This window comes from Mauremys reevesii, linkage group 7 (genome assembly GCF_016161935.1).
Source record: "Mauremys reevesii isolate NIE-2019 linkage group 7, ASM1616193v1, whole genome shotgun sequence".
In the NCBI taxonomy this organism is placed as follows: domain Eukaryota; kingdom Metazoa; phylum Chordata; order Testudines; family Geoemydidae; genus Mauremys; species Mauremys reevesii.
The window spans coordinates 1,907,326-1,932,981 of record NC_052629.1 but is presented as its reverse complement, the minus strand read 5'-3'; the positions used below and the strand labels follow the sequence as shown (position 1 = coordinate 1,932,981).

At 51.8% G+C, this 25,656-nt stretch overlaps 1 protein-coding gene across 1 annotated transcript in view; it reads left to right on the top strand.

Moving 5' to 3' along the window:
* LOC120369016 (ligand-dependent corepressor) overlaps nt 1-25,656 on the top strand; it is a 113,644-nt gene that overhangs the window by 47,094 nt on the left and 40,894 nt on the right. The gene's annotated exons all lie outside the window — the stretch shown is intronic.

Here is a 25,656-nt window from a genome sequence, read left to right as displayed (position 1 = left end):
GGGCCCCCACGAGAATATAGTATTCTATAGTATTGCAATTTTTTTTAATGGAAGGGGCCCCCCAAATTGCTTTGCCCCAGGCCCCCTGAATCCTTTGGGCGGCCCTGATCAAGAAGGCTCTGCCACTGGCTTGCAAAAGTTTATCCCAGAGCTCCGTGGGTCACCACGTGCTGGACATTCCTAGCTGTTGTGACTGGTTCTGGAAGGAGAGGTAGTTGCTGAGACTTCCTGGGTCTTTTCCACAAATGGTTTTGCAGATCACCTGGGAATTTTTTCCAAGGTCAGATTGGCAGAGACCCTGGATTTTTTTGGCCTTCCTCTGTATCATGGGTCACTTGTAGGTTTAAACTTGTGTAAATGGTGGAGTCTGTGTAACTTGAAGTCTTACAATCATGATTTGGGGACTTCAGTAATTTAGCCAGAGGTTGTGGGTCTATTATAGGAGTGGGCGGATGAGGTTGTGTGGCCTGCGATGTGCAGGAGGTCAGACTAGACAATCATGATGGTCCCTTCTGACCTTAAAGTCAATGAACTATCCAGTACCTCCAGCCCTCCCTCCCATTCAGCATGAGAGAACATCATAAGATCCAGATGTGAGGAACCCATTAAATCCAATATCTGTTTAGACAGTACAGAGTTTTATAATATACAAATATGGGGTCTTGTCTGAGAGAGACAGCTGTGGCCTACTGTAAGGACAGTTATCCTGTCAGAAGGGGACTTGTTCCTAAAAACAAAAAAAAACAAACAAACCACTGTTTGAGTGTTTCAGTACTAAGTGAGGGGGCCATATAAGTATGTAGATCATTGTAATAGACTCATTCCTGAGTTTCAACAGCTTCTCTGTTTCACCAGAACCACCTTGTGTCGAGATATTGCACCAAAAGCAAGAGGGTGAAGTCTCCTCTTATTTTAAGAGTGGACTTGATTCCTATCTATAAGCACTTGCACATGGGGAAAAAAAATACCTGATACTAGGTGGCTTGAGAGTTTGCAATTCTGAACATACAAATATGGAAGCAGGTAGGTTATGTACCGGTAGAGCATAAATTATACAATAAGCAGATGTCTCTTTAGAGATCCTTGGCAGCCTCCTTTTTAATAGGCTGCCTCATGGTCTTTCACATAAAATTAAGATTTGCTCATAGCAGTGGTGACCTAATGCCTTTAGCATTTGACCTAGCTAAGATACCTTCCCATACATCATTGTAACATGTTTCAGGGCACTGCTAGCTACCTGGAGACTGAAGGATATATTCCATTTTTCACGAGACTAGTCAACTGATGGGCTACTAAGAACAGGTTCTCCGAGGGTGAGGATCTCTGGCGATCACAAATTACAGCCTGAAAAGCTCTTTGCAGTTCATCCAGAGAACCTGGTACCTTGTCTCCCTGAGCCACCAAAGCATAAGCGTCTCTATTTATTTAATAAGTTAACAGGTTTGCAAATCCTTGCCCTGTAACTATCAGAGACAAATATTATTACAACAGTGAGCTTTTGTTTAGGGAAGCACCATACCATAATAAAATAATCTGTTCTCTGTTTAAATTGGAGTGAGCATCTTTACACACCATCAGCCTCTCAAGTGAGGAACACTGAATGGACTTTTCAAAGATCTACATCAGTTCGTAGAGGCCCATCACATTGTATTCATTGGGCACCATGAGAACTATGCTGTAGACCAAGGGATGTGGAAGAACTAGGTTGGGTTCTCTGTTACATGGAACCACACACCTTCCTAACAGGATCTCAAAAACACCTACCTTCTATATTCTCTATAGCAAGGGGAAACTCAGCTGCACAATAGACTGAGTAAGCCAGCAACAGATCCCCTCCATCCTTAGCAAAGAACTTCAGATGGCCAAAGATCGATCTCTTGGTATCCAAAACAGAAGCCCTGTCACTGACCAGGAGATTATTCTAACAGGTTCACAGAGTGATATCCCATGTGGGAGCCAAAGTGAGCTGATGAAAGTTCCTGTGTTTTGGGAATTTTCTTATTCAAAGTGAAACAAGAAAAATTCCAGAAGTGTCAGTTAAGCGTATTTCTCTGAATTCCTGTGTGGAATTTAGTTTCCAACAAGAATGATAATATTCAGGGCAAAAACACTTGTTCTTCTTCGAGTGATTGCTCATATCCATTCCAGTTAGGTGTGTGCACGCCGCGTGCACTTTCGTCGGAAGACTTTTACTCTAGCAACCCCAGTGGGTCGGCTGAGCGCCCCCTGGAGTGGCGCCATAACGGCACCGCATATATACCTCAGCCGACCCACCCGACCCTCAGTTCCTTCTTACTGCCCATGTCGGTCGTTGGAACAGCAGAGTGCAGCTTGTCTGACCTCCGCTTCCCTAGCTTCCTCATAGTTTCTCTGTTAAAATGTGTACATAGTTCTTATCTTAAGTTTTCTTGGTTTTGATAGTTTAAAATCAGTTTAGTGTTAGATAGTTAGCGGGTTCGGCGGTTAGTCCCACCCGCACCCGGGACTGGAGCGTATGCCCGGCTCCCCGGGTTTCAAGCCATGCTCGGCCTGCCGCAGGCCTATGCCTACAGGAGATCCTCATAGCTCCTGTTTGAAGTGTTTAGGAGAGTCGCACTTATCTACTAAGTGCCCAATTTGCTAGGCTTTCAAGCCTCGCACTAAGAGGGAAAGAGACATTAGGCTTAAACAGCTCCTAATGGAGGCAGCCTTAACCCCTCCGGCCGCGGCACCGGCCGCTGTCCCGACGGACTCTCGCAGCGGTGCCACGGCGCCGGGCCACTGTGATGTGCCACTGAATGCGCCATCGGCACCGAAACCGGCCCAAAGACGCTCTCTCTCGCCAAAGGCGAAGAAGGGAAAGGCCGCTGCCTCCACGGCACCGCCGGCTCCAAAGCACCAGAGTGTGCCCCGTCCGGACCGCCCGGCACCGAAACCTGCCGCGGTACCGGTTCCTCTGCCGCAGATGCTTCTGCCGGCACCGGCGACTCCAGCCCCTGAGAGGCCGTCGAGCCTGGCACCTGTAACCTCCCCGGCTCCGGCCGCGGTAGAGATGCCACTGCCATCGACTCTGGAGACCTTCGAGGCGGCACGGGACCTCATCGTGATGACAGAACCGGCTGTGCCACCGCCCCCGGCGCTGCCGGTGCGGGCGCCCCGCTCCATGGGCAAGCCGTCCATGTTTAAGCCACCTGCCGGCACCGACTCTGACCGGCACCGAACCCGCTCCCACTCTCGGCGCCGATCCCGATCTGGGCGCCGATCGCACCGCCGCTCGCAGTCCCGGCACCGCTCAACCACGCGGCACCGATCAGACTCGCGGCACCGGTCATTCTCTCGCTCTCCGACTCATCACTCCCGGCACCGATCAAGCTCTCGGTACCGATATGGCCGCCGCTGCTCGCAGAGTCGTTCCCGGCACCGATTATGGAGATCCCGGTCGACCTCCCGGCACCGCGCCGGTCGCAGGTCCCATTCTCGCTCCTGCTCTCGATATCGAGATGCCTCCTGGCACTGTTTGCCACAAAGGCGGGAAATGAGATCCGTGGGCACTTCGGCGGAAGGCTTATCTGCTCCTCCTTGGCCCTCTCGACACGCCTCGGCCTCTTCACACGCCGGCAGCTACTATGTTGATGACCATGACTCTCAGGTCCCTTTGGGAGTTTTCCGGCAGTCCCATCCCGCGGACCAGGACCCAAATCAGTGGGGTTATTGGACCCCTTGGGCCTACCACCAAAGCCAAGGGCCTCCTGTGCCTCCTATGCGTACCGTACGAGTCACGCATCCCAGAGGCTACTATCCTGCCCGGCACTTCTTCCTCCTCCTCTCCCCCAGATGAGGCGGTGGCAGGCTCGTCATCAGCGGGTCCCCCGCCAATTGACTTACAGGCGCACCAAGAGCTCCTTCGCAGGGTGGCACTGCGAATGGATCTGCAGGCTGAGGAGGTATCGGAAGTGAGTGATCCGATAGTGACCATTTTGTCTGCGGACGCTCCAACCCGCATAGCTCTCCCCTTCATAAGGACCATCCAGGCGAACGCTGATACCTTATGGCAGACTCCGTCGTCTATTGCGCCCACAGCCCGAGGGGTGGAACGCAGATACATGGTCCCTTCCAGGGGATACGAGCATTTGTATGTGCACCCTGCCCCCTCGTCCTTGGTGGTGCAGTCTGTCAATGACAAAGAGCGGCACGGCCAGCAAGGCCCGGCTCCTAAGTCGAAGGAGGCCAAGCGCATGGACTTGCTTGGTCACAAGGTCTACTCTGCCGGTGCCCTACAGATCCGTGTGGCTTACCAGCAGGCCTTGCTAAGCCGTTACGGCCATGACACCTGGGCTGAAGTAGAGAAATAAAAAGATCTCCTGCCTCAGGATTCCCGACAGGAGTTTGCAGCCTTCATAGAGGAAGGTAAAAAGGTAGCACGCACCTCGTTACAGGCCTCCTTAGACACGGCTGACTCGGCAGCACGTACTGTAGCCTCGGGTGTTACCATGCGCCGGATCTCTTGGCTCCAGAGTTCGACGCTTCCTCCTGAAGTTCAATACACCATTCAGGACCTTCCTTTTGATTCGAAGGAGCTCTTCTCAGAAAAGACGGACTCCAAGCTTCAAAATCTGAAGGACAACAGGGTTATCATCCGTACTTTGGGGATGCATACCCCGGCTACCCAGAAGCGTCCGTTCCGTCCCCAGTTTAACCGCCCTTACTATATGCCTCGCTACAGGCAAGACTCTGGTCGGTCGCGGGGGCCGTGGGTGACGGCCTGGCAACCAACCGTCCCAAGGGCGAACCCCTTCTAAGCCATCGGGTCCTAAACCATCCTTTTGAAGATGCGCCCGGGGGCGACATACCGGATCTCTCTCCAGATCCCTCCCTACCCTTTTCCAACCGCCTCTCCTATTTCCTCCCAGCGTGGGCTCGGCTGACCACCAATGCCTGGGTCCTGTGCACTGTGGAACGTGGTTACCAACTCCAATTCGTTTCACCTCCATCTTTCCACCCTCCTTCCCGGTCCCTCTTCAGGGACCCCTCTCACGAGCAACTCCTCTTACAAGAGGTGCACTCGCTCCTAGCCATCGGAGCGGTCGAGAAGGTTCCGGACGCGGAACGGGGCAAGAGGTTTTATTCCCGTTAATTTTTTGATTCCCAAGTCCAAAGGAGGCCTTCGAGCCATCCTCGACCTGCGAGACCTCAACGCATACGTGCTGAAGTTCCGCATGGTATCCCTCGGGATCATTATCCCTACTTTGGATCCGGGAGACTGGTATGCCGCCCTCGATATGAAGGACGCTTATTTTCATATCGCCATCTTCCCACCGCACAGATGCTTTCTCCGCTTCACAATCGCTCACCTACACTTCCAGTTTGCCGTACTCCCCTTCGGCCTCTCCACGGCCCCAAGGGTGTTCACAAAGTGCATGGCCGTTGTCGCCGCCCACCTCCGTCGACACGGCATCTCCGTTTTTCCCTACCTGGACAACTGGCTTATCAGGGGGGACTCGCAGGCCACGGTCCAGCATCAGGTTGCAGAGATCAGGAACTTATTCACGAGCCTGGGCCTAGTTCTCAACATAGAAAAGTCTACCTTAGTTCCAACTCAGAGGTTGGATTTTATTGGCGCGACCCTGGACTCCTCTCTAGCCAGAGCCTTCCTTCCGCAGCTCCGGTTCCAGGCCCTTACGCAGCTAATCCGCGACCTACAGGCCTCTCGGATGACCTCGGCCCGTGCTTGTCTCCGCCTCCTCGGTCACATGGTGGCTTGCACACACGTCACTCTGTTTGCCAGGCTCCGTTTCCGCCCGCTTCAGCTGTGGCTCCACTCCAGATACCGCCCACACAGGGACCCTCTGGATACCCTACTCATCATCCCAGCGGGTGTCCTTCAATCCCTGGATTGGTGGCTGACCCCTTCCCACGTATGTGCGGGGGTCCCATTCCAGGCTCCTCAACCTTCCCTGTCCCTGACAACGGACGCCTCGTCCCTTGGATGGGGAGCCCATCTCGGCAATCTTCGGACTCAAGGCCTTTGGTCGCTGCAGGAATTGAACATGCACATCAACGTCAGGGAGCTCCGGGCAGTACACCTGGCATTCCAAACTCGCCTCCATGGCCGTTGTGTCTCAGTCTTTACGGACAACACAACGGCCATGTACTATATCAACAAGCAAGGCAGGACCCGCTCATCCCCCCTCTGCGACGAGGCGATGCTACTGTGGGAATTCTGCATAGCCCACTCGATACATCTGGTGGCGTTGTTCCTTCCTGGCGTCAAGAACACCATCGCGGATCGCCTGAGCAGGTTCTTTCTCTGCCACGAGTGGTCGCTGAGAGCAGACATCGCTCATGCCATTTTCCAACAGTGGGGATTTCCCCATGTAGACTTGTTTGCGTCCCGATTGAACCGCAAATGCCAGGAGTTTTGCTCCTTTCAAGGCCTGGCACCGGGCTCTATGTCGGACGGGTTTCTCCTTCCATGGACTTGTCACCTGTTCTACGCCTTTCCTCAGTTTCCCCTCATACACAAGGTCCTGCTGAAGCTCTGACGGGACAAGGCCTGTCTCATCTTAATTGCACCAGCGTGGCGCAGGGAACACTGGTTCACCACGTTGCTCCATCTATCGGTAGCCAGCCCAATTCCTCTGCCGCTTCACCCAGATCTTATAACACAAGATCACGGCATTCTCCGTCACCCGGACCTGCCAGCCCTCCACCTCACGGCGTGGCTCCTGAGTGGCTAGACCAGACGGAGTTGTGCTGCTCTGCTCCCGTGCAGCACGTTTTATTGAGCAGCAGAAAGCCTTCCACTCGATCTACCTACCTGGCCAAGTGGAAGCGCTTCGCTTGCTGGGCTCAAGCGCGTGACGCTATTCCTTCGGAACTCCCGCTTCCGATGGTCCTTGACTATCTCTGGTCGCTGAAACAGCAAGGTCTTGCACTGTCCTCCATCAAAGTGCACTTAGCGGCCATCTCCGCTTTCCACCCCGGTGAGGGGGGATATACGCTGTTCTCTCATCCGCTGACTACTCGCTTCAGAAAGGGCCTTGATCGTCTCTACCCCCAGGTGCGTCATCCGACTCCCACCTGGGACCTCAATCTGGTCCTCAACAGGCTCATGTCTCCGCCCTTTGAGCCGCTGGCCACCTGTTCCTTGCTGTACCTCTCATGGAAGACTGTTTTTCTCGTGGCTATCACATCCGCCAGGCGGGTCTCTGAGTTCAAAGCGCTCATGGTGGACCCTCCGTACACCGTTTTTCATAAGGACAAGGTGCAGCTACGTCCACATCCGGCGTTTCTCCTGAAGGTAGTGTCCGCGTTCCACAATAACCAGGATATCTTCCTGCCAGTTTTCTTTCCGAAGCCTCACGCATCTCCGCGAGAGCAACGACTTCACTCCCTCAATGTTCACAGAGCGTTGGCTTTCTATGTTGATCGGACAAGACCGTGCCGCAAATCCCCGCAACTGTTTGTGGCAATTGCTGACCGGATGCGAGGTCTTCCTGTCTCGTCGCAGCGAATCTCCTCGTGGCTCATAGAGTGCATTCGCACCTGCTATAATTTGGCTAATGTCCCTTTGAGCCATCTCACCGCCCACTCTACCAGGGCCCAGGCGTCCTCTGCTGCCTTTCTGGCGCAAGTACCTATACAAGAGATATGCCGAGCGGCGACCTGGTCGTCCGTCCATACTTTCGCCTCACACTACGCCCTGGTCCAACAGTCGAGAGGTGACGCAGCCTTTGGCTCTGCGGTCCTGCATACCGCCACGTCTCACTCCGACCCCACCGCCTAGGTAAGGCTTGGGAATCACCTAACTGGAATGGATATGAGCAATCACTCCACCTTGTAACTGTTGTTTCTCGAGATGTGTTTGCTCATATCCATTCCACACCCCCCCCCCCCCCCACACAGAGGAGCCGGCAAGCAAGAAGGGAGGTGGGTCGGGGTGGGTATATATATGCATGCGCGCGTGTGCACACCCCAGGGCGCCAGCACCCACTGGGGTTGCTAGGGTAAAAGTCTTCCGACGAAAGTGCACACGGCACGCACACACCTAACTGGAATGGATATGAGCAACACATCTCGAAGAACAACAGTTACAAAGGTAAGTAACCGTTTTTTATGATCAGCAATACAAGGCCAATGAAAAAGAATAAAATCTTATGTTCCTATTGAAATTATTAAACGTCTCAAATATTTTTTCTGAGCATTTTGTATTAAACTTTCATTTCAATGCCAGTTGGTTGAATCGGGTCAAGATAAGATGAGTGGAATAAGCTTGAGTCAGTCTGCGTTCAATAAAATTTACCTTAAAGTTCAGAGAACTAGTTCTGTACTTGTTTGCATCCAAAAACAAAAACAACACATGAATTTGAGGCAGAAAGGCCTACTCAGCTTAGCTCCTAGATCAGGGGTAGGCAACCTATGGCACGTGTGCCAAAGGCAGCACACGAGCTGATTTTCAGTGGCATTCACACTCCCTGGGTCCTGGCCACCGGTCTGGGGGGCTCTGCATTTTAATTTAATTTTAAATAAAGCTTCTTAAACATTTTAAAAACCTTATTTACTTTATAATATATAACTAAACTATTGTTGTATGTAGACTTATAGAAAAAGACCTTCTAAAAACGTTCAAATGTATGACTGGCATGCGAAACCTTAAATTAGAGTGAATAAATGAAGACCCGGCACACCACTTCTGAAAGGTTGCTGACCCCTGTCCTAGATGCTCCTTGCCTAACAGTGGCCAACAGCACACCGATAGAGATTATGGGCGTGTCTACACGATGGGAGTAATGTGCACATGTGGGGGTGTGATTTTTAAAGTGCACTCATGTTGCACATTAGTCCATGCAGGCCCTACTGATGCTCACTAAAGGTACATTAAAGTGCACTAGAGAACCTTGAGAACACACCAGCATGATCCTGTTAATTTGGAACACCCCTATAGTGCACATTACCCCACTGTATAGACAAGCCCCATGACAGCACTATGGTGGTTTGAATGCTCTGATTATGTATTTACATTCCTTAACCTGTTTTGGATGTCTTTAAATTTAACCCCAACTGTGAATTTCCTGGATATAGAATGCTTAGTTTTGAGATAATTATAACATCCCTGTAATATAGTTTACCTTAAATTACCAATATGTACTTTCAAACTTAACTCCACTGTAATGTAGTTTTTATTTGGGAATTCAATAATAGCACCTCAGACATGTGCTGTGTTTCATGGATCTCACCCAGATGCAGTACATATCCTCGGTGTTCCTGCTGTTGCCAAAGGGCAGTTCCAGTCTGTATCTAGTCATGCACCTAAATTCAGCATAGCCACACTGTTAGTTTGGAAATTGAATCATTAGCGTGGTCTTCTAGAGTTAAAGATATTTAGCTACTTGTCAAAAATTCACTAGCAAAATGGCATTTGGAACTAATGCAGATACTGCTTTCACAAGGTGTGTGTCAAACACTCTAGAATGTCTTTTGGTTAGGTTCTGTCTCAGATGGAAAGTAGTCATGCTGAAGAAGCACGTTTCTATAAAAGTGAGCATTGTAGGAAATCGTAAACCAGGCTTCAATTCCACTTGCCAACACATAGGTTCTTCGAGTGCTTGCTCATATCGATTCCAATTAGGTGTGCGTGCGCTGCGTGCACGTTCGTCGGAAGATTTTTACCCTAGCAACACTCGGTGGGTCGGCTGGGTCGACCCCTGGATTGGTGCCACTATAGCGCCGAATATATACCCCTGCCGACCCAACGGCCCCTCAGTTCCTTCTTACCGCCCGTGTCGGTATTTGGAACAGTGGAGCGCGGCTTAGCTGACCACTTCCCTAGCTACTCGTAGTTCTCTCATTAATTCTTGTGTATATAGTTCAGATTTATATAGTTGTAGTTAGCTTTATTCGTTTATAGTATAGTTAACGTATATAGTTCAGAGGGGTTCAGGGATTATCCCCTTCCCCGCACCCGGTGCCGGGGCCTATGCCTGGTTCACCAGGTTTCAAACCGTGCTCGGCCTGTCACAAGCTGATGCCGACAGGAGAGCCCCACGACTCCTGTCTTAAGTGCCTCGGGGAATCTCACCTAACAGATAAGTGCCGCATTTGTAAGGCCTTTAAGCCGAGAACAAAAAAGGAGCAGGACTTTCGTCTCAAGCAACTCCTGATGGAGGCAGCTCTCACTCCTCTGCCCTCAGCACCGAGCGCTGGACAGTCTTCAAGAAGCGCTCGGCACTGGATCGCGCCGGTACCGCCAAGGCCTCTTGGCACCGGCCGTCGCTGGCACCGACGTCCGTTCGGCACTGATCCCTCTCCCTGAGGGCGAAGAGGCACAAGACTCCTGCTGCATCCGCGCCGCCTGCTCCACAGCCCGAGCACTCTACTAAGTCGGGCCGCCTGGCACCGATACCTGCTGTGGCACCGACAATATCGGCACCGTCGATTCTGGCCACGCAAGAGCCGTCGAGTCCGGTGCCTGAAAGCTCCCTGATGCGAGCCATGGTTGAGCTCACTATTCCCTCCATGCCAGAGACGTTTTCCACGGCGAGGGAGTTGATTGCAATGACGGAGTCTGCGCTGCCTCAACCCCCGGCACCGCCGGTGCGGGTTATACAGTCGATCGGCAAGCCTGCCTTGATCAGACCACCCTCCGTCGGCATTGCAGAGCGGCACCGTTCACGATCCAGGTCCCGTCGCCGATCCAGGTCCTGACGCCGCTCGCAGTCCCGGCACCGTTCTCCATTTTGGTACCGGTTGTACTCGCGGCACCGGTCAGCGTCCTGTTCGCTGGCCCAATACACTCGGCACCGATCCAGCTCCAGGCACCGTGACTCTCATAGCCACGCCCGTCGTCGAGCCTTGAGATCTCATTCGACCTCCCGGCCCTGCTCCAGTCGCAGGTCCCGATCTCCTCCCGGTACCGGTATACCTCCCGGTACCGATCCCCGGTGCCGCATTGAGCAACGCCAGCTAGAGAGGGAGACTGCCCAGGGCTTTTCAGCTCCTCCATGGCCATCCAGACATGTATCAGTGTCGTCCTACGCGGGCAGTTCATACGCGCAGGACTGTGATTCGGATGTGCCCACCAGAGTCTTCCAGGAGGCCCAGGCCCAGGACCCTGGCCCCCATCAGTGGTCATTCTGGACACCTTGGGCATACCTCCAGGCCCAAGGCGTACCTGTGATCCCATCCCGCTCTGTTCCATCAGAGCACCGGGTGCCAGAGGCGACAGTTAACCGTCCCCCTCCGATCGGTACGGAGGAAGCCCCGGTTCAGCCACCGGACTCCCAGATCCCACCGGAACAGGAGGTCGTCCAGGAGCACGAGCCCACACAGGACCCGCTTGTCTCCAGCCTTTCTTCTTCCTCCTCCCCAGATGAGGCGGTGGCAGGAATGTCCTCCTCGGGCCCTCCTCCAATCGACTTCAGGGCCCATCAGGACCTCCTGAGATGGGTGGCACTCAATATGAAACTCAAGTGGAGGAAGTCTCGGAGATAGAGGATCCGGTCGTAGATATTCTGTCGGCTGGCGCCCCCACTAGAGTAGCCCTACCGTTCATTCGGACGATCCAAGCCAATGTGGATACCATCTGGCAGTCTCCAGCCTCTATCCTGCCCACGGCCAGGGGAGTCGAACACAAGTACATGGTACCCTCCAGGGGGTACGAGTACCTATATGTACATCCTCTCCCTTGCTCCCTTGTCGTCCAGTCCGTCAATGAGAGGGAACGCCATGGCCAGCAGGCACCAGCCCCTAAATCGAAGGAGGCTAGGCAAATGGACTTACTGGGCCGTAAGGTGTACTCGGCAGGGGCCCTGCAACTCCGCGTAGCAAACCAGCAAGCACTGCTTAGCCGCTACAATTACAACACCTGGGCTGCGGTGGGCAAATTTACAGAGTTAGGTCCTCAGGACTCCTGTCAAGAGTTTGCTGCCCTCCTGGAAGAAGGGAAGAAAATGGCGAGAACCTTCTTCCAGGCCTTGTTGGATGGAGCTGACTCCGCTGCCAGGACTCTGGCCTCGGGTGTTGCCATGAGGCGCATTTCATGGCTCCAGGTGTCGGGCCTTCCCCCGGAGCTGCAGCATACTATACAGGACTTGCCCTTCAATGGCAAAGGCCTGTTCTCTGGAAAAACTGACCCTGGGCTGCAAAGCCTAAAGGACAGCAGGGTCACTATGCGTTCTCTTGGCGTGCACACGCCGGTGACTCAGTGCCGGCCTTTCCATCCCCAGCCCCACCGCCCTTACCCTGCGCCTAGACAAAGACAGGACTTTGGCAGCAGGCGTGGCCGAGGCGATTGTAGGCGTTAGTCAGGGCCCGAAGGGGGCCAAAATCAGGGTCCCTCTAAACCACCAGCGGGGCCAAAGCCAAACTTTCAAAGGCACACCCGAGGACGGTGTACCAGTTATTACCCAGGATCTGTTCCCTCTCTTTTACAACCGCCTCTCCTCTTTCCTCCCTGCGTGGGCCCATCTAACCTCAGATCGTTGGGTCCTACGCATGGTGGAACTTGGGTGCCGCCTCCAGTTTATTTCGCGTCCCACCCTCCATCCTCGTCCCTCTTCAGGGACCCCTCTCACAAGCAATTCCTCTTGCAAGAGGTGCGGACGCTCCTCGCCATCAGAGCTATAGAGGTACCACCAAAGGACGAAAGGGGTTCTACTCCCGCTATTTCCTAATCCCCAAGGTGAAGGGAGGTATCAGAGACCTATCCTAGACCTGCGGGAACACAACAAGTTCATGTTAAAGCTGAAGTTCTGCATGGTATCCCTGGGGACCATCATCCCATCCTTGGATCCCGGAGACTGGTATGCAGCCCTTGATATGAAGGACGCGTATTTTCACGTCACCATTTATCCTCCATACAGAAGGTACCTCCGGTTTGTGGCCAACCGTCAACATTTCCAGTTTACGGTCCTTCCGTTTGGCCTCTCTACAGCCCCAAGAGTATTCACAAAGTGCATGGCTGTAGTCGCCGCCTCCTTCCGCCGCCAGATACATGTTTTTCCATAGCTAGACGATTGGCTCATTTGAGGGACCTCCGAGGCCCAAGTTACCCATCATGTGGGCATCGTCAAGGACCTATTCCTGCGTCTAGGCCTGATGATCAATATAGAGAAATCCACTGATTCCCACACAGAGAATAGACTTCATTGGGGCCATCCTGGACGCCAATCTTGCCAGAGCCTGCTTACCTCAGCCTCGGGTTCAGGCGAGGGCAACAATTATACAAAGTCTACGGAACTTCCCAACAACTTCGGCTCGCACTTGCCTAGGTCTCCTGGGTCACATGGCTGTCTGCACTTTTGTAACCAAACATGCCAGGCTTCGCCTTGGTCCACTCCAATCGTGGCTCACCTCATTGTACCACCCGAGCAGAGACAGCATAGACATGATCGTCACGATTCCCCGAGCATCCTAGGCTCCCTCGACTGGTGGTCGACACCCTCCCTGGTGTGTGCAGGGATGCCGTTCCATCCGCCTCACCACTCGGTGTCACTGATGACGGACGCCTCGTTTCTCGGGTGGGGTGCTCACCTTGGTCAGTTTCGCACTCAGGGCCTTTGGTCAGCTCAAGAGCTGGCCTTCCACATCAATGTCAGAGAGCTGAGAGCAGTCCGCCTTGCGTGCCAGGCGTTCAGCAGCACCTACAAGGCCATTGTGTCTCAGTGTTCACAGACAACACAACGCCCATGTATTACATAAACAAGCAGGGAGGAGCACGGTCCACCCCTCTTTGCCAGGAAGCCATCCAGCTCTGGGACTTCTGCGTAGCCCAATCGATAGACCTGGTAGCGTCCTTTCTCCCAGGGGTCCGGAACACTCTGGCGGATCGCCTCAGCAAATCCTTCCTGTCTCACGAGTGGTCGATTCGTCCGGACGTTATCCATTCCGTTTTCCGGAAGTGGGGCTTTCCCCGCAGAGACCTCTTCGCGTCTCGCGAGAACAGGAAGTGCCAGATGTTCTGCTCATTCCAAGGCCTTTCCCCGGGCTCGATCTCGGACGCTTTTGTGATGCCGTGGACGAGCCATCTGCTGTACGCTTTTCCACCGTTCCCGCTGGTTCACAGGGTCCTGCTAAAACTCCACAGGGACAGAGCGCACCTGGTCATGATCGTTCTAGCGTGGCCCAGGCAGCACTAGTACACCATGTTGCTAGACCTGTCGATAGCCAACCCGATTCCCCTGCCTCTTCGCCCAGACCTCATAATGCAGGATCACGGCAGACTTCACCACCCAGACCTGCAATCCCTGCACCTCACAGCATGGCTGCTGCGTGGCTAAACCGATCCGAGTTACGTTGCTCTGCCTCGGTACAACAGGTACTCCTGGGTAGTAGGAAACCTTCCACTCGGTTAACATATCTGGCCAAGTGGAAGCGTTTCTCCAGCTGGTGCAAAACGCACAATGTTACTCGCAGCGAGGTCCCGATCCATTCCATCTTGGACTCCCTCTGGTCTCTCAAACAGCAGGGCCTGGCGGTGTCATCATTGAGGGTGCACTTGGCAGCCATCTCTACCTTCCACCCAGGAGAGAGTGGCCGCTCCGTTTTCTCGCACCCTATGGCTTCTAGGTTCCTCAAGGGCTTGGAGCGCTTATACCCCCAAGTTCACCGCCCCGCCCAAACCTGGGTCCTCAACCTGGTTCTAACCAGACTTATGACTGCCCTATTCGAGCCACTGGCAACCTGCTCGCTGCTATACCTGTCCTGGAAGACAGCTTTCCTCGTAGCCATTACATCGGCCAGACGAGTCTCCGAGCTTCGGGCTCTCACGGTTGACCCACCGTTACTGTGTTTCACAAGGACAAGGTGCAGTTGCGACCACATCTGGCCTTCCTCCGTAAGGTGGTGTCGGCCTTTCATATCAACCAGGATATCTTCCTTTCAGTCTTCTTTCCGAAGCCACACTAATCGCGAAGGGAGCAACAATTGCACTCCCTAGACGTCCGTAGGGCGCTCGCATTTTATATTGAGTGGACAAAGACCTTTCGTAAAACGCCCCAACTCTTCGTCACAGTGGTAGACCGAATGAAGGGCCTACCTGTCTCCTCGCAGGGGATTTCTTCTTGGATGACGTCGTGCATCCGCACCTGCTATGACTTGGCCCATGTTCCATCGAGCCACCTCACTGCACATTCCACCAGGGCTCAGGCTTCTTCCGCTGCCTTCCTGGCTCGTGTACCTATCCAGGAGATATGTTGCGCAGCTACCTGGTCCTCGGTCCACACCCTTGCCTCACATTACGCATTGGTACAACAGTCCAGAGATGATGCAGCCTTTGGCTCAGCAGTTTTGCATTCTGCGACATCTCACTCCAACCCCCACCGCCTAGGTAAAGCTTGGGAATCACCTAATTGGAATCGATATGAGCAAGCACTCGAAGAAGAAAAGACAGTTACTCACCTTTGTAACTGTCGTTCTTCAAGATGTGTTGCTCATATCCATTCCAAACCCGCCCTCCTTCTCCTCTGTCGGAGTAGCCGGCAAGAAGGAACTGAGGAGCGGAGGGGTCGGCAGGGGTATATATTCGGCGCTATAGCGACACCACTCCAGGGGGCGACCGAGCTGACCCACCGAGTGTTGCTAGGGTAAAAATCTTCCGACGAACGTGCACGCGGCGCGCGCACACCTAATTGGAATGGATATGAGCAACACATCTCGAAGAACAACAGTTACAAAGGTGAGTAACCGTCTTTTCTTGTTGGCGGCTTTCTAGGAGGTTCTATTTTTTCTAGTACATCTAAAGTTGTATCTTGTGAGTTCTGGCCTCAGCTTACATCTGTATAATGCAATACTAAAAATCAAACCCCACTTTCATTTCAAAGTGTGATACACATTCTTCTTCCAGCGCTTGTTCATGTTGATTCCAATCAGGTGTGTGTGCATGCACATGCATGATGGCCGGAAGATTTTTCCCGTAGCAGCATCCGTCAGGTCGGCCTGGGTACCCCCTGGAGTCGCGCCCTCATGGCACCTTATATGGCCCTGCTGACCCACCACCCCTTCAGTTCCTTCTTACCGCCAGTGACGGTGGCTGGTGCGTCCCTTGGCTCTTGCTCAGCAAGTTTCTTCACTATTCCGTGTCTATAGTTACTCCAGTTCTAGTCTAGTGCAGGGCTTGGCAACCTACAGCACACGTGCCGATTGTTGATGGCATGCAGCGGCGGGTTGAGCGGCTCAGCCCACCGCCGCTTGGGGGTTCCGGCTGCTGCCCCGTTGCCAGCCGGGGTCCTGGCTGCCAGTCCCACTCAGCGCCCGCTGCTGGCCTGGGGACCCTCAGGGAACCCCAGGCTGGAAGTGGGCTGATCAGGCCGGCAGCTGAGACCCCGGCTGGCAGGAGCCAGCAGCCGGAACCCCAGAGCGGCGGTGGGCCGAGCCGCTCAACCCGCTGCCGGCTTGGGGTTCCATTCACTCAGCCGGTGGTGGGCTGAGTGGCTCAGTCCACTGCCAGTCTGGGGTACTGGCAGCATTAAGCCTGCTTGCCAGTCTAGGGTTCTGTCTGCTGGCCCCGCTCAGCCTCCTGCCGGCCTGGGTGAGTAGAACCGCAGGCTGGTAGCGGGCTGAGGGGGGCCGGTGGTCAGGATCCCGGGTGACATGAGCTGGCAGCAGGCTGAGCAGGGCCTGGGATCTTTGTCTGGGGTTCCAGCCACCAGCCCTGCTCAGCCTGCTGCCGGTCTGGGGTCCAGCTGCTGGCCCTGCTCAACCTGCTGGCAGCATTCATCAGAGCCACCTTCGAGAATCTGGGCCTCCTACTGAACGAGACAAAAATCAACTCTATCCTCTGGACCAGGAACAGAGTTCATAGGGGCAGTTCTGGTTCCCAAGCCAGAGCATTTTTCCCGCAGGCAAGATTCCAGACCCTCGATGCCATGATCCAGGGTCTCAGGCAGTTCCCCACCACCACCACCACGAGAAATTGTCTCAAACTTCTTGGCCACATGGCAGCCTGTACATATGTGGTTCAGCACGCCAGACTCAGGCTTTGGCTGCTTCAGTCGTGGCTTGCATCAGTGTACAGACCTGCCAGGGACAGCTTGGCCAGGACTGTGACCCTGCCTCGCTCTATCCTCGACTCGCTCCTGTGGTGGACGGACACTCAGCAGGTGTGCTCAGGAGTCCCCTTCGCTGCCCCACAACCATCTGTGATGCTAGTGATGGACGTGTCAGACTTGGGGTGGGGAGCTTATCTGGGGGACCGCAGGATGCAGGGCTTCTGGTCACAGACTGATTTCTGTCTTCAGATCAGTGTCAGGGAGCTCAGGGCCGTGCACCTAGCGTCAGTCATTCCGCCCGTATCTAGCGGGTCGATGTGTATCGGTCATGATGGACAATACAACCATGATGATCTATATCAACAAACGGGGTGCACGCTCCTCTCCCCTGTGCCAGGAAGCCCTCAAGTTATGGGACTTTTGTATAGAGCACTCTGTCCATCTACAGGCGTCGTACCTTCCGGGGTCCAGAACAAGCGGGTGGACTGCCTCAGCAGGTCTTTTCACAGACATGAGTGGTCTCTTTGCCCGGACATCGCATCTTCGCTCTTCCAGAGGTGGGGCTGTCCCCTGATTGACCTCTTTGCCACGTGACACAACAGGAAGTGTCAGTAGTTCTGCTCCTTACAGAATCACAGTCTGGGCTCCACAGGGGATGCGTTCCTCCTCCATTGCGGGGAGGGCTTCTGTATGTCTTTCCACCCATACCACTCGTCCACAACGTCCTGCTCAAGATTTGCAGAAACTGGGCTTGGGTCATTCTCATTGCGCCAGCCTGGCCCCTCCAGCATTGGCACACGTCTCCCCTAGATATGTCAGTTGGATCCCCCATTACCTTGCTGCTTTTCCTGGATCTTCTCATGCAGGATCACAGGCGGCTCCAGCACCTGAGCCTGCAGTCGCTGCACTCACAGCCTGGAGGCTCCATGGCTGAATACGTTCTGAACAGGAGAGCTCGAACAAGTCAGACAGGTTCTCTTAGGCAGTAGGAAACCCTCCACTAGGGCCACGTACCTGGCCAAGTGGAAGAGATTTTCACTCTGGTCAGCTCAGAGCGACTTTCCCCTGGCGCTAGCCTCAGTGCCCCAGATTTTGGATTGCCTTTTCCACCTAAAGCAGGAAGGGCTCTCCTGGTCTTCTATAAGGTACACCTGGCTGCCATCTTGGCTTATCCAACGTGGGGTACAAGGCCACTCGGTTTTTGCTAACCTCTTGGTCAGTTGCTTCCTGAAGGGCCTCAACAGGTTGCACCTGCATGTCCGCGAACCGGTTCCTGCTTGGGACCTTAACTTGATCCTCCCTAGGCTCGGGGGCATCCCTTTGAGCCTCTAGCAACATGCTCTGCCTCTCCTACAAGGTCACGTTCCTGGTGGCAACCACTTCAGCCCAGAGGGTGTCTGAGCTCAGAGCTCTAATGTCCGAACCGCCCTACACAAAGTGTTTAAGGACAAGGTTCAGCTCCAGCCCCATCCTGCCTTCCTCCCAAAGGTGGTATCACAGTTCCTCCTCAACCAGGACATTTTCCTCCTGGTTTTCTACCCCAAGTCTCATGCGAGTAGCAGGGAGAAGAGACTCTGCACTAGACGTCCGCAGAGCGCTGGCCTTTCACATTGAAAGGACAAAGCTGTTCAGGAAGCCGGTACAGCTTTGTCACAGTAGCAGACAGGATGAAGGGCCAGCTTGTTTTGACACAGCACATATCATGGACTGTGGCCTGCATTACCGAGTGCTACAGTCTAGCAGGAATCCCAGCATCCCCGATAATGGCGCACACTAAGAGGGTGCAAGCTTCATCAGCAGCTTTCCTGGCTCAAGTCCCCACCCAGGAAATCTGCAGGGCGGCAATGTGGTCATGAATGCACACCTTCGCCACACTGTGCAATTACTAGGCAGGCCAGAGATGATGTGGCCTTTGGTAGAGCAGTACTCCAGTCAGTGGACAGCTCCAACCCCACCTCCTAAATTTGTTCGGGAGTCACCTGATTGGAATTGACATGAACAAGCTCTCGAAGAAAAAACTGTTACTCACCTTCTCGTAACTGTTGTTCTTAGAGATGTGTTGTTCATGTCCATTCCAATACCAATCCTCCTCTGTCGGAGTAGCCCTCTGTCGGAGTAGCCAGCAAGAAGGAACTGAAGGGATGGTGGGTCAGCAGGGCTATGTATTAGGCGCCATGAGGGTGTGACTCCAGGGGGCCCCCAGGCCGACCCGGTGGATGCTGCTAAGGGAAAAATCTTCTAGCAGTCGTGCATGTGCGCGTGCACATACCTGATTGGAATGGACATGAACACCACACCTCGAAGAACAACAGTTACGAGAGGGTGAGTGACAGTTTTTTTTTTTTAAACCAACCCCCTTCCCCCAAGATGGAATGACCCATTTAAAGGTAAAGATTTACATGTAGTAAATAGACAGTTACAGAAAATCTCTCTGCTGTTTTCATTCTTTACCATCCTGCGTTTTGGGGGGTTGGTGTGAGGGAACAGCTAAGAAGAAGGTCCCAGAGTCTGGTCGGTGGAGCACTAGCTGATGCTGGTTGGTCACATGGGGCCAGCTTGTCTTGGTTTCCAGATGCTAAGATGCATTACAGTAGATAAAATGTCACTTTCCTAATACTGCGTTTCTAAGTAAACAATTGCTGCAAAGATGTTATGTCCTCATGAATGGAAGAGAAGGGTCACAAAGGAAGGGGAGGTATGTGGTCCATACTATTAAAAGCTTTGTGAAATCCTGATATAAAGCATCAGCAGCAAGGCAGATTAAAAAGAGAGGTAACATATAAAGGCAGACTCTCCTTCCTACCCCCATCCTCTCCAAACCCCTAAAATATTTAAGCTCAGTCAGCCAGAGCAATTGCCACTTCATGAGAAGATTATGAGGTAACTGCCACTTTGATGCAATCCTTGGATATTTTTTATTTCTATCAGGTTTTTCGTCTGGAGATGGCATGGAGACTACATGGTGTTGACTAGTGGTTGAGTCTCCTCTAGACAAAACTGTCCAGACTTAAGAATCTACCCATAATCTTTGACACTATTAGTACCACCTTGGGAGTCAATTTTACTGTGGACTCTAGCAGAATTGATGAGTTCACACTGGATCCGATGCGTTTTCTGCCTGGACAGGAAGGCTAGCTAAGTAGTTATGGTGCTGGGATTTAGGAGACTGAGTTTGAGTCCTTGCTCTGTCACAGGCTCCCGTAGTTACTTAGTGTCTCTGTGCCTTAGTTACCCATCTGTAAGGTGTGGCTAGTGGTGCTTCCATTCCTCGTGGGCTGTTATGAAGATATGTACGTTAGATTATGAGGCATTCAGATACTATTGTAATGGGGGCCATATAAGTACCTAATATGTCTAGATTCTAGAGAGTTGTACTGGGTAATTGCCTATCCACCTCCCGGGGGGGATTCTGCAGGGGGGTTCTGTTGTGTATGTTAGGGTGTTGGAGACATTGGGGGTTGTAGCGCTATTGGCATGAGAGAGCACCTGGCTGTTGTGGAATCATAGAAGTGTTAGACCGGAAGGGATCTCAATAGGTCATTTAGTCCAGAGGTTCTCTCTCATTCTGAGGCCCTCTCAATGTGCTACAAGAACTACGCCCCACCTGTTCCACAACAACTGGTTTTGTGCATATCAAAGCCAGTGCTAAGGGATAGCAAGCAGGGCAGTTGGCTCGGAGCACATGCCACAGAGAGCCCCACAAAGTTAAGTTGCTCAAGCCTTGGCTTCAGGCCCAGGTGGCAGGGCTCAGGGTGCTGGGCGTCAGCCCTGCATGGCAAGGCTTTGTCTTCCTGCCCTGAGCCCTAGTGAGTCTATCCCTTATAACCTCCTCGTGGCCCCCCTGAGGGCCCCACATCCCTGGTTGAGAACTGCTGATCTAGTCCAGTCCTCTGCACTCAAGGCAGGAGGAAGTAATAACTAGACCATCCCTGACAAGTGTTTGTCTAACCTGTTCTTAAAAACCTTCAATCACAACCTCCCTGGGCAATTTATTCCAGTGCTTAACTACCCTGACAGCTAGGAAGTTTTTCCTGATGTCTGTCCTAATGTCCTAACCTTCCCAGCATTCCAAAATTTACTAAAAAATTAACAGTCCAGTGAGCTCCTCATCCAGCTTGTTAAATACTCTTGCATCCAAGTTATCCAAACCAGCTGATTTGAAGCTGTCTTACTTGAGTAGCTGTTCAGCATCCTCCTTAGTTACTGGGAAGAGTCCATCGTTATTGTATTGGGCCAGCCCCTGAAGTGTCATTAAAGGGAGCACAAAACCGAGCACAAGCACTTTGGGTAGAACCCGAAAAGTGGTTAGTTGATTTTTAAAACTTTCTGCAGGTTTGTTTTTTTACAGTAGTATAGTTAGTTTGTATTGGGTTAACGTAGGGGCCTACTCAATGGTCTGGTTGCAATATAAAACAATGTAACATTTGGGAAGAGTTGGGGAAGGAGAGATCAGATCATTCATTCAGTGACCAAAAAAATACAGCATAATCTGATATGATACATAATCCTGCTTTTTTCTATATATAGAACAGAAATAATTATTGAACACTTGTCTTTTTTCTGTGTTATTGACAGTTCTACTCTTTGCATATAGTAATGGATTCTACACACATGTATAATACTTTATAGCTGCTATCACTTCCCCCGTAAGCCAGGTTGCTGTTATAACCAGCACAACCTTCTTTCTGGATTGGGGCTTTCTGGGCATCTAGTAAAATGCTCTTTAAGAGTTCCCAAGCATCATTCAGATCTTTCTCTAAGTTCTTTCTCCCAACTGAATTGGCTCATAATTGCTTTCAGTTTTATGAAATTGGCCCTTTTTAAAGCACCAATTATATATTTTACTGGTCTGGACTTTATTCTGTTTGCACATCATACATATGATCAAGTCACAATCACTTGTACCTAAACTGCCATTAATTTTTAGTTCTAGGATCAGTGCTTCATCTTGACAGATGAAGTGTAATATAAAATTCCCCCGTCTTGGCTGTAACACTTTTTGAATTAGGAAATTGTTATCTGTAATGGGTGAGAGTGAATGGGTTGTAAAAGGAGGTGAACTGCTGATGCAGTTCAGCAACTGTGGGGTTGGCAGTGTAAAAGGTATATGTGTTAACAGGGGCTAGTGGGGCATTGCTGAAGGTGGGCAGAGTTAAGGTTACATGGCCAACATGAACTGCTTTTCCTGATTTTCAGAAGTTTGAGTTTTGCTCAACTCCAACTGCAAGGAGACGACATACCACCACACAACTGTAACTCTGCATTAACTTTTTTTGGTCATTGAATGAGCTGATCTCTCCTTCCCCAACTCTTTGTACGTTACATTGTTTTATATTGCAACCAGACCATTGAGTAGGCCCCTACATTAACCCAATATAAACAAACTATACTACTTTCAAAAAACCTGCAGAAAGTTTAAAAAAAAAAAACACAACTAAGAAACACTTTTCGGGTTCTACCCCAAGTGCTTGTGTGTGGTTTTTTGTGCTCCCTTTAGTGGCACTTCAGGGGTTGGCCCAACACAATAACGATGGGCTCTTCCCAAATGCCTGAGACAAAGGTTTAGGGCCCCTGTAAATAAATGGTGGGTGCATTCCTATCATTTGGATCCTTTGTAAGGTTTTGTTTTTAACTAAGATGTTATGGTAATTCAGACTGGAACAAATTTACTTTCTTAGAGTAGTTTGATGTGTTACAGTTTTTCTTAAAATGCCTAAGCTGTTACAGGCAAAAACTTGCCTGGCTAAGCAGCAAGAAGATGTTTCTTGTTTACCTATGTTAAGCAGTGAAGTGAGACCCAAACCTTGCAGTTATCATAGTCGTCTCCATGGTACACAATTAAGGAAAGTAGCAGTTTTAAGAAGGCTGGTTATCTTGGTTGTTTGACCTTGTAAGGGTGCGCGAGACTTACTGCTGCAGCGCCTCCTGATGGTTATCCAGGGAATTAGCTTTCTATCCTCCAGAGCGCCCTCTGTTGGCTGGTGTCTTACCTTTTGCTGGCTGCCATTTCCCTCCCAGACCCCAGTGCCCCTTTCTCTTGGGGGCTGACCCCTGGCAGTACCCCCACAGTTTCTGGGTCTCCCCATTGTGGAAGCAGGAAAAGAATTAACAAGAATTTAAAGGAAATTTTAATGCATGTTAGTTAGTTAGCAAAAAAGTTAGGCCAGCTGTAACCCTAATAACGTGAAACTTGTAAAAGCAAGGATAGTGTAAGGCAAAAAAAAAACCCTGTAAAAAGTTATTACGACCTTGTAACTGATAACCAAATATGCAGACTGGTGTCTTCTAAAAGTAAAAAAAATAAAATAGCAGAATGGCTTATTGTAGATGGGTCGGACTCACCCCTGCGGCGCCTCCTGCTGGTGACTTCGGGAATTAGCTCTTTTCCAGCGCTGGAGCGCCCTCTGCAGGCTGGTGATCCGCCTGTCCTCTGGGCCCCGTGTCCCTCCTTGGACCCGGTGCCCTTTGACATGGGATGCTGCCCCCTGGCAGTAACCCCTTTCTCTTAGGGTCTCCCCTCCTCAGGGAACCCCCACCCTCTATCCCCACCTTGCCTCAGTATTGGCTACTGCCAATCATTGTCCATCCCCACACTCTGGGGCAGACTGCAGTGTCAGCCACTCATCACTGGCAAGGAGGGTTTGGACCTGCTGCCTTGGCCTACCCCTGGGCTGCCCTCTGCAACCCCCAGTACCAGTTGGCCCTTCACTAGGCCGCAGCCTGGGGCTTTCTAGGCTGGAGCTCCCCAGCCTTTCCCCAGCCCTGCTTCACCCTAGGTACCTTGCCTATAGCCCCTGCAGCCAGGCCCTTCTTCCTCTTCAGGCAGAGGAAGACTGTCCTGGCGTCTAGCTTCCCTGGCCTTCTTATAAGGCCCTTGGCTCAGTTTGGGGCGTGGCCCCAGCTGCAGCCACTTCCCCAATCAGCCCAGCCTAGAGCAGCAGCTCTCAAGCCCTGCCAGGCTGCTTTTAAACCCCTCAGGGCAGGAGCAGGGTCCACCCTGCTACACTTATGTATAAACAAAATGCAGTTGTTGCTCATTATCGTCTGTATTATTGCTAGTTATTGTCTGTAACAAAGGTATAAAGGCTTGCTGTAATTGTTTACCAGTTGAGAGACCTGTCCGGGACTGGGGCGACCCTGTGTCCTAGGGCACTCCCTCCCTCTGTTGTAATTACTAAAAAAAAATAAATAAAGTATTTAATTTTGCTGCACCCAAACGAAAAGCAAAAACTAAGTTTTTCTCCAACACCATCCACTATCCCCACCTTGCCTCAGTATCAGGCTACTGCCAGTCACCATCTAGCCCCTGTTCACTGGGGCAGACTGCAGTGTACAAGCCACTCATCACAGGCAAGGGGGTTTGGATCTGCTGCCTCCACCTACCCTTGGGCTGCCCCCTGCAACCCCAGGACCTGTTTGGCCTTGCACAAGGCCAGCAGTCTGGGCAGTTGCCAGGCAGGAGCTCCCCAGCCCTGCTCCACCTCAGGTACACTCCCCAGCAGCCAGGCCTGTCTCCCTCCACAGCTAGAGGAGACGCTCTGGCTCACAGCCTTTTTATAAGGACTAGCTGAGGTCTGTTTGGGGCGTGGCAGCAGCTGTGCCTGCTTCCCCAATCAGCCTGGGAGCTGCTTGCTGCCAGCCATGGCCCCCTCCGGGCAGGAGCGGGTGACCACCGTGCTACAGACTTGCAGTGTTACTTCTGTCATAACTGTATACACAGTGCTCTACACATTAATTAAATGTGGTGTTCTTGATCCAGTGCCCACTGTTTGCCTTAAAATAATCACAGGCTTCAATCCTGCAACCTGCATGAGTGAATCCCTGTGCCCATGTAGAGCCCCATTTATTGACTTTAGTGGGAGTCCTTGTGATTTGTGAGGGTGTGAGAATGAGATCATCGGGCTGAAGTCTGAGTGATCTTGTCTGCACCTGGGTTAGTGACCAACCTTGGGGAAGCAGGAGTAGGAGAGGAGAAATGGCCACAGCCAAACCAGTATGCACTTCCTGAGTTTGGTGAGGCTTTCCCCCTTTACCGGCCTCACTAATATTTTTTTTCATCATGAATATTTTAAACAGCCCTATTATTGGTTAAGCACTGCAAATGTTGTTAGCTATTGGGTCTCAAAGAAGACCTGAGGTGCTTACATCCTAATTAGATCTTTTGCAAAGCTTGAAGTATTGAGCCACCATTTTGTTGAATATGGGCCAGGAAAACTGTTTGTAGCATCATTGCTCCACAATACCTCTTTGCCAGCTCATATGTTGAGGGGGGAAGACAAAGTGTCCATTCTCTTTTTACAGTTGCAAAGGCACTCTGGTACTATGTGAACATGGTATGAAAACCTGGATAATCAACCTGCTTTATTGAGCCCGCTACTGTTAGCGGGTAAATGGCACATCCAGATTTTGAAGCCAGCACTTCATGAAGGTGAACATAGTTGTGGAGAAGAGAATTCACACTCTTTTCCAAGGCTGGGGTAATGGGGCAGCAGCTTGTAGGTGTATGTTGGGTAGGGTCTCAGGGATGACCTACAAAAGTTTGTGTTTGGTTTTGTTTTAATTGGGATTTTTACCTATAGTTTCTTTATGATTGACAAAGAAGGCCTGACATGCATATGTGTGTGGGTTTTTAACCTCACAAACAAACATCAGGAAGGTCAATGTGAAGTCTCCTCTCCCCAGGTTTTGCTAG